This window comes from Geospiza fortis, unplaced genomic scaffold, assembly GCF_000277835.1.
Source record: "Geospiza fortis unplaced genomic scaffold, GeoFor_1.0 scaffold121, whole genome shotgun sequence".
NCBI lineage: Eukaryota > Metazoa > Chordata > Aves > Passeriformes > Thraupidae > Geospiza > Geospiza fortis.
The window spans coordinates 1,461,091-1,471,132 of record NW_005054346.1 but is presented as its reverse complement, the minus strand read 5'-3'; the positions used below and the strand labels follow the sequence as shown (position 1 = coordinate 1,471,132).

Here is a 10,042-nt window from a genome sequence, read left to right as displayed (position 1 = left end):
ATTAGCAGAAGAAACAGTTTTTTAGAATTCTTATTTAGGCCAATTATATAACTTACCAGATAAATGCCTACATTGATGTGCATCAGCACTACTATACTGCAGACTCAAAAAGCTCATGTGCTATTTTCTCCTGTGACTATAAAAATTCCCTAGGGACACCTTCACTATTTCTGTCACTAGACAGCTGTATTAAATCAAGTTGATATACACTGCCCATCATATTTACAACAATTACAGACTCTATTATTATGTAACAATTTTTTTACATTTTTTAAACAGGACTATTACTGAAGCTATTTGCATCCTAGAAGGTTACACTCATCATTACATCTTTTTCCCCTCACTGGGATGAATTAACAAGCAGAAACATAAATTTAGATTAAAAACTCACAAAATGAAGTATTTTGCTACTACTTTTAAACTCCAGCTACTGAAATGGCAGGCACCAATGAATAGCATGGAGAGGCACTTTGGACAGAAGTGGAAAATGCTGTTCAGTGAGGAAGAAAAGCATGGCAGAAGCAAAGCTTCTCTGCACTCTCTGCATTGCCAAAACTCCGCAGCCTTGTTAGGGACTTTCCTGTACTCCACAGACACTTACAGAAGCATCTTCAGCCCTTCCTATGGGCTTCAGCTACTGTCCCTGGCAGGTGCCTCCTGACCAGAGTCCATTCTGGCTTGCAGCACACGAAAGAGGCGCTAACATCCCATGCTGCCGACACTTAACCTCCTCTTCTTCACTTTTCCTGGGGCTTTTTCAGCTGAAAGTTCCCACCTAACCAGCATACACAGGTCATTCTGCTCATGAATTTCACATGGATTTGACCTCTGAGCCTATGAGCTGATTCCTTTGGAACCTTTGATGGAAAAGATAGTGTTTTCAGTTGTTGTACAAAGCAAAATCTACTCAGTTAACAGCTCAGCTGAATACAGCAATTTCTCTTCAAGTACAGGGAGAGCTTAACACACAGCAATGTCAGATAACATCTTCCAGAATATTTCCTTTAGATATTTGTAGATGTAAGTGAGGCTTGCTTGACACATTCTGTTTAAGTAATCACAGGTTAGCAGCCACCACAGCAGAGCTCACAGCTATTTCCCTGTCTACTTTGGATTATCTACAGAAATGCATTACTTGAAATGACTTCTGGGGGCCGTGTATTCAGATTTTAATCTTATGAGAGAATGAAAAAAGGAGAAGCAGGAACCAAGATGCGATTGAAACCACTTCAGAAGCACACCAGCATCTTTCAGTGCCTACATAACACCTGAAGTCAACACCTGTGAAGAAACCCAGGACAAACAGTGAAGTACAACTTAAGTATAAAATAGCAAATCACAAGGTATCAGAAGATATACTCAGCTAATATATGCATTAGCTGAAATATTCTGATTCTAGAGGATAGCCTAATTAATACAGAAAGAAAATGGCATTATCACAGGGGAACCCTGCCAGGATTTCATTTTTGTCACTTCAAAGAAGTCGACTGAAAACAGGTAAATATGGAAAGGTGCCGCTAATTTAGAAAAGCTTGCTAAATTCAAAAAACTGAAGAGCTGGTAGCTGATCTCAGAGCAGCTGGATTTTAAGAAAATCACTGCTGAGACACTCTTGAGGATTTCATTCAAATCCAGTAAACATCAAAGATAAAAGGTGCAGAAGGCAACCACCAGATTGAGGTCCTACTGTGCATGGGGGCAATGTAAACAAAGTGTTAACGTCAATATAAGCAACGAATTAAGTGGAAGCACTAAAAAAATATCCTGGCAAGCTGATGAAAAGGAAGCAAGCTGCTGAAAAGAAACCTGTACTAAAAATGGAGAAAAGAATCAAAGATGAACAGCACATGAGCATACAATTAGTGGACATGCAGTACTGCTCCGCAAGCACTTCATGTGACACAATTCATCTACCTGCTTGTTCAAATTACAAGGAAAAATGAACCTAGTTTTTTTTTCTGACTGGATCTCCTTCAAACTCACCACAAAACGTAATTTATACCAGAGCATGATGTTTTTCGCTGGTGTAAATTTGTGTTTGCTGCCAAGTAAGCCGTTTACTTACATGAGAGTTAATATTTTCTGATTAGATTATCGGGTCTAATGGCAGCATAAAATAACACTTGAATTTCTGTGTCTGCACTTCCTGATTTCTCAGGTAAGAACAAATTCCTTGTGGCAGAAAAGAGCAGTGAAAGCCCCAGGTTCCTTAGCTCTCTCCTTAATGCTGGCAGTGTCTAAATTTCTGGCCTTGTGACAGCACAACAGATGCCCAAACTGTTCAGCAGCAGAGCAGGACAGAGCCCATACATCTCCACACTGCTGAGCAGTGATATATTTGTTCCCATCACAGGAGATGTCCTATTTTTTTCTGGGCACTTGAAAGGAGTTGGAGTGACTGACTGACTCAGGTGAAATCAACCTGCATGTGCACTGCAGAGCTGTCTCTGTCATGAATTTGCTAGCTCCAGCCCATGTGCCCAGATTGTCCAACTGAGCTGAGGTAAAAGGACCGCGGCGCTTGAATAAAAGCATGGACACCAGCAATCACAAAGCCAACAGTTTGCTCCCTCTTCCAACTGTGCCACTTCAAAGCTTTCCCATTACAGCCCTAGTAAGTCCCAGCATCCCTGTAGCTGCTGAGGGGGTTGCAGAGACATCCTTGGACTTGGGAGCTGAAATTCTGACAGCTCTGGTGACAATTCACAGGAAGACATGTGACCAGCCTGCCCTGCCCTCAGAGTTCATGCGGCACTGCCCCATCATCAGCAGCCAAGTCAGAGCTAGTGCTTACTCTGACCTTTCAGTCAAGAGTAGCAAAAGCTGCCAGAGGGAACCAGCTGAAATATGTGCCATTTTTGCATGGTGGCTTCCCAGCTGTTTTCAAAATAAATAGGAAAGGCATGTAAAAACAACAAAAAAGGAAAACCGAGCTCATTCTTCACAAAAAAAACAAGGGTTTTTAAAGTGCTACCAGGGTAAAACAGACTTCACAGGATTAAAACGAGAGCATGAAAGTTTAATATTAATATTTAGTTAGTTTTCTGTTCTTTTAAAAACTATGGATAAATTCCATTCATCTACTTTAAAAACCTGAATTTTTATATGCTGGCCTTCAGGATGAAACAGAAGGCAGAGACTTATTTATAAAATTGCCTGGATTTCCTGCACAAGCAAGACAGAAACCCATGTGTCTCTGAATGACAGTACAGAGAAATCCAGCCTCCTCTCTTTTGACTGCATAAGCACTTTCACAGCAATTAAGTCCTCCCAGGTGAGGTGGCCACTGAATGAGAGTTCAGGGAAAATGGATGAAACACAAAGCATCTCTAATCCACCTGCAACAGGAGTAGTTACAGTGACCTTTTAGAAAACACTCAGGGTATCCAGCAGACAGCTAAAGTTTCCAGCCCCCAGGTAATCAGACACTAGATCCCAAGCCTTCAGTTCCTGGCAAAAGCTACAAACAAGCTGTTACTTAAAGGCCACTTTCATGTCTAGGTTTCCAAGCTGCTCCAGGACCACGGCAGGTGGAGACACTTGTCTGCACAAACCAGCTTGCAGCAGAGCTTGACAGAGAAGGGAGCTGCTCTCCAAGAAAACACTGTTCCCAAGCTCAAAGGGGTGAAAAGGGCACTGTCAACCTCAGAAACAAAATGCTAACCATTCTGACAAATGCTAAGCAAGGGAAACAACTGGGCCTGGGAATTCAGTGAGTTTCAGAACCCTGGATCCAGCCCAGTTTTGTCCTTTAATACAGAGAGAAAAAGAATCAGGGAAGCATGTGCCTAAGTCTCTTCTTGCTCCTAAGAAGCACAAAGTGCATTCTGCCAGTTACTGGAAGTGATGTATTTGTCAATACAGCTGCTTGTGAACAATGCCATAGCTCATGGCAAGGACACAACTGGAGAGATGCAGAAAGCATCCCTAAGGGACACGGCACTGGCAGAGCAAGTGAAGATACATCACTCACGACATTAAATCCTGCAGGCAGAAAACTTCAGAGCAAAGGCTGCCCCCACTCTTTACTGAACTGCCTGTTATGTACACATTGCTTAAAAGGACAAAAAAAACCCAGCTTCAATAAATGCTTAAGAAAATGATATCTAGGATTACAGCATGAAAAAGAGGTATCAGTCCACCTATGGAATAGGAAACTAAAGTGAAGAAGTAAAATCTATCTTTCTATTTCCTCAGTTATAGGAAAGGACAATAAAACTGCACAGTGCTACTGTAAGCAATTATTGGGAACTGTGCCAGTTGCCTGATCAGCATTTTAACAAAAAAGGGATGCTACAGAGTGCCAGAGAAGCACAATACTGCACCCTTTGAGTGTTAAATCACCTGTGGGAGAAAGCAGTATAATCCATACACACAAAAAGAGCTGCAGTCACTTCACCTGCATCCCAAGATGCGCCCTACCCCCAGCCAAGAGCACAGTGAGCTCAGCCTTCTGCTAGTGCTGCCCAGCTGAGCGTGCAAATAAAACAAGTGTGAGTTTCACACACACATCTCATGAAATCACAGGATACACTGAGTTGGAAGGGACCCACAAGGGCTGTCAAGTCCAACTTGTAGCCCGGCACAGGATCATCCCCAAAAGTGACACCATGTGGCTGAGAGCACAGTCCGAACACTTGCTGAACTCTGCCAGGCTGGGGCTGTGACCACTTCCCTGGGGAGCCCATTCCAGTGCCCAACCACCCTCTGGGTGAAGAGCTTTCTTTTTAATATCCAACCTAAACATTCTCCAACACATTATTGGGCCATTTCCTTGGGTCCTGTCACAGGTCACCATAGAGGAGAGATCAGTGCCTGCCCCTCCTCATCCCCTCACAAGGAAGTTGTGGGCTGCAATGATGTCTCCCCCTCAGCCTCCTCTTCTCCAGTCTTAACAGACCAAGAGACCTCAGCCACTTCTCATACAGCTTCCCCTCAAGGCCCTTCACCATTTTCATTGCCCTCCTTTGGATGCTCTCTAATGGTTTTATGTCTTTTTTATACTGTGGACACAGTGTCCCAGGTGAGGCTGTCCCACTGCAGAGCAGAGGGGGACAATCCCCTCCCTTGCCTGGCTGTGCCTGATGCACACCAGGTTTGCACAAAAACAGACTGCTGATGGATCAAGTCTTAGTGCTTGCCTCTGCATAAAACAAGATGTGGCCTTCTCTCAGATAAAGTAAAATCATGTATTTGAGAAATAAGTTCTGCACACTTCCCCTTTACAAGTAAAATAGAGCAAGCAATAAAAAATACTGGTGAACATGCCCTTTTGCCTCAATGTTTGATTAAAAAATCTTCCTTCTCACAGGCATGCTGTAAAAATAAACACACTATTTCTGTAGGGTTTACCAACTAGAGGGATCAATGCTGAGAAAACCCTGTAAGAAATTAGCTTTTTTGGACATCAGGAAGTACAAAGTGTATTCCAAAAGCAAATCAAAAGTGGTCATAAGCTGACTGGTGAGAATAAAATTAAATGCTGGTCAGCTGTTTCCCTACTTCTAGATGGTCCCTTCTGCTCAGCTAGAAAGTTGATACTGTCTCAGAAAACCTCAATGACCTTGTAGCACCCACATAAAGGACCTGATGCCCCCAGTGGGCTCCAGTTCCTGTCCCCCAGGGACACCCATAACCCCAGAAGCAGCCAGACCAAAATGGATCAAAGTGGCACAAAAATCCAGTTCTTCCTGTGCCAATATCCAAGCAATGTCACCTTACAGAGATCTAGCTTGTCTGGCAGCTGGGCTATGCCCTGGGACCCAGCAGGCAGAGGTGGTGGATTTCTGATGGGAAGCTACCCCTCCTGCCCTCTCCTTTCAAGTGGGATGTGGATATAGGGGTAGAATTAATTACAAGTATAATAAATACAACCATCATACATACATATATAAAGACTTTGGGGAAGCCTGTAACAGACATGAAGGGTATGTATACAGAACAGCTACCTGTAAAACACTGGTAAGGAGGTATTTTCCGGACAAAATACAGTCATAGTGAAATGGTTTACCTAATGCTAGAAACAGCAACCCACACAAACAATCCTCATGAAAACAAAGGAGGATTCCAAAATATTTTTGAAACTTGTCTAAATATTTATTTTTTTCCAGGTTATGAAATTACTTTACTTCCCTGGCTTTCAGCCATTATCTGTACCAAGCCCATTTGCACAGGTTTTTCCAATTTTTCAGCCATTATCCCATAAAACCTTTATCTTTGCATTTTGTAATTACAGTTTGTTCCAAAACCTAGGGACAGTCTGCATGAAATTAAACTGAGACACTTTTCTCATATCATATCCTAACCAGCCTACAGTATTCTGGAAACTGAAATAAAACATCCTTAGCACAATGACTAATTTTTTCACTAGTCATTTTGGGAGGGTACTGGTACAAGCCATTCCCGAATGCTAGAATATTATCATTCATGAAATATCTCTGTAAAACCTAATACTGCCTCTCTATGTGTGAATTTTAAGGGTAAATTCATTTTTTATAACAATATCCACTTGCAAAAGAAGAAAAATATTTAAAAGTTTCCAGCCACTATTAAAACTTCTAAGTGCCACACTTAATTTTAAAAAACTGCTTTTTAAAATCCTGATATAATACAAGGTAAACTCACATTCAAGACAAACTGTTGGATCCCTACAAAAAAAACCCACAGTGTTTAGAAAAATCACTGTTTTAAGTGCTAGAATTTGACAAGTAGCAGAAACACTATCAGGAATACAAAACAAGACTCAGGAAGTCCAATTCAACTTCAAATTGAATTGCAATTAATTTAATTGGATAAATACTTAAAAGAAGAACCTACACACATCAGGCAGCTGACAACAGACACATCACAATACAGCTGAGCACAGAAGGGAGAGACTTTGGAGAAGATAAAGACCACTTAGTGACTGCCCAGTTTTTACACAGTGTGCAACTTCCCTTTTGGATTATCTGTGATTAAGGGAACCGGTTCTTACATTTCCTAGGCACCTGTTACAATCATGACTTGTTTTCAAGCCTGATGTCACACATTTCTCAAAGTTAGCATCAGGGCATCAAAGTATTGCCAAGTTTAAGGGGTGGGAGAACCCGGAGGTGACACTGCTTCACAAGGAAGAAACATCCCACACAGGAGCTCACACACTGCTATGCGGGCAGCCCAAATACACATCCCTGCTTGGCACCTTTGTCCTACTAAAAACAACATAGCACCTTGTAAACTGGCACTGTGCCATTCTGACAGATGGACTCAACTGTAGGCAGCCAAGAGACTATGTATAAGCACCAAATATGTTTTTTGAGAGGAGGACTTCCAGCCAGGAATGTTAAAACAGCTGTCCACATTGAGCTTGCATGCCTACACTTAAGAGGATATGCTATCGCCACTCGAGCCCTGAGCTGGATTAACTTGGAAAATAAATAAGATAGCTTCCACAGCCACATAAGGTGAGTTTTTGCAGAATCAGGATTAGTGATACTCAAGAGGGGCTTTACTGACTGACTATTAGTGGTCACACTTGCAGGGTCAAAAAGCTCATCAGTTCAGAAGCTCAGTGAACCTTTTATCAGGTGCACACTTAAATATATTTATCTTCCTTTGGAAGAAAAACATAGAATGCAATACCAGCATGATTATGAACAAACAGGTAAGTGACCTTCCATTTCATGTTAGAGGATACTTTTTTTATTAATTAGGTGTCCTCACTCAAACACATATCTGTGTGACTGGGACCTGTTTCCCTGGGCTTTCATCTCTTTTTAAAACCTCAACTGCCATGCCCTACTCCAAGACTTTTTGTTAGCCCATGCCTCCACACAGACACACATTTTACATTTTGGCCATCACTTGCATAGTTTTCCCCAGTAATAGAATCACACCAGCTGGAGAAGCAGGCATTGCATAACACAGGACATGAGGTGGCAAGCCTGCAGAGCCATGCCCAGGCCACTTCTATCCCATCCCTGCACCTGGCTGAGCTGTCTGCTGCCCACAAATCCCTCTCCTGAAGGACATTCAACATTCCAAACCATTGAGAAGATCCAACAAAAACATGTTTACTCACATCAATGTGCCAAACAGTGTTCTTTTTCTTTCTCCCCAAAAAACTCGGATTTTACTCCTGCACCTCAAAAAGTCACTGGCCTGTATCTGAAGTGAGGCAAATACTTAAACATTAACAACTTAAATGTTTCCTCAGAACTCCACACTATTTAAGAAAGATAATACCAAGATTTCCAACTGCAGACAACATTGCTTCTAGCCCTGAGTGGCTTCAGAACTGAATGGAGGTGATAGTACATTTTATTAACTGAACACTTTGTGTTCATTTTAATTCTCCCTGTGGTCACAATCAAATCACAGGTATAAATTTTTCACATACACTGTAGCTGGGTGTACTCATCTTTGTTCTCTTGAATCACTAAAAATGAACTTGGACTCTACAAGGGTCCTCCCACTGTAGATCAAAGCTGCCCTCAGTGTCTGGCAGCCACAGGGTCACATGGAGTCTACCCAGCCTGCTGGTGCCTTTTACCTTTGTTAACTTCGCTGCAATTAAAGTTACCTGAGTCATTTCATGAGTATTTCCTGTGCTAGAGGCGCATCAGTGCTAGGCATCATTTCTCCTGCACAGTGAGGATTTCCCCCCATTGACCTTGCCTTCCCCTTTGTTGAAGAAAGATTTCCGCCTCTCTCACCGTTCACCTCTTTCACCCTTCATTTCTCACCTACAGAATTTCCTTTTCTTTCTTCGTTTTTGAGGACTGTGTGAGATCACCTACTTGCAAAAGTTCCAAACTACAATTTAGTAACCTCAGTAACGAGATGCTTTGTTCTTTCATGCTGCCAATAAAGTCAATGCTAGGTTAATCTTAATTTCCATACCACTTAACCTTTCTCAGACAGGAGAAGAGAGGGAAAAAACACATTGTCAAATACTTCATCATGCAGATTAGCAATGCAGTGAATACCTCTCCCTCCTTCCAAAAACCTGCAGCGCCCCAGGCTTTTTCAAGACACTGCACACAGACTGTGCATGGCTTTAAAACGGTTCAGGGAACAGTCATATTGCCAAAGAACAGGTCAAAAGGAATAAAAACACTGATCCAGATCGCTACTTCTGTTCAGTAAAGTATTTACACACACACACTCTGCAAGAATATAACTTCCATAAATGTGTGTTTTACACGCAATTATTATCTCCATGGCTATCATAAAGCCAAAGAAAACTAACTGCAAATGGTAATGCTGAGTATCCAAAACTCCTTCACAGCTCTCTCAGCCCCCTAAGTGCCTCTCCTTATTTGAAAAGAATGTGAAGGGTACACGAGGTTCATTTCTTATAGAAGCATCTAAGGTGCTAATGCAAAGTCAGGGAGCAGTTAATCTTCTTGCACATTACACAAACTATCACGATCAAACTCCAGTAAAGTTTAGTACCCAGTTATCTGAGATACCCTTTCTTCCCACCATTGCACAATTAATCAAGAAGACTTGTCTGTACCTGCTGAAAAACACATGCCAGATTGGACACAACTTATTTCGTTGTGCTCCCTGAGCTGCCCTGACCAAGCTCAACCCTGAAGGTTTTACATGCTGGTTTATCAGTGAGTCTTCAACTCTGAGATGCCAGATGATGTACCAATGACAGTAAAAATTCATTGCTAGTTCAAGCAAATGAATGCTGGAAAAGTAAAACAAAGCATGCCAAAACTCTCTCAAAGTGCTTATTCAGCATTAACATTATAGAGACTTTAGGCTAAAGGTACAGCAACCAGAATTTAGAAATGCAAAGCTTCTGTGTTAGCAAAAAGAAACTTGAAAGGACAGGGCAAATTTTAACACTGCTTTCTGAAAAAGCCACCAGCCACCACTGCCAAGTGCTGAAAGGCCTTAGAGAAGACAACTTTCTCTGCTGTTCTATTACCCTTGCAGGAGGGTGTGAGCACAACTGCTTGTAGGCACACTGTGTTAGCTTCACCCGTTACTGCTGTTCACCATGCTACAAAACATTTTAAAACAGGACAGCATGGTAATTTTACTTCAA

At 41.9% G+C, this 10,042-nt stretch overlaps 1 protein-coding gene across 1 annotated transcript in view; it reads right to left on the bottom strand.

Moving 5' to 3' along the window:
* SLCO5A1 (solute carrier organic anion transporter family member 5A1) overlaps positions 1-10,042 on the bottom strand; it is a gene marked incomplete at its 5' end in the record, with an annotated part of 73,119 nt that overhangs the window by 62,421 nt on the left and 656 nt on the right. The window lies entirely within an intron of this gene.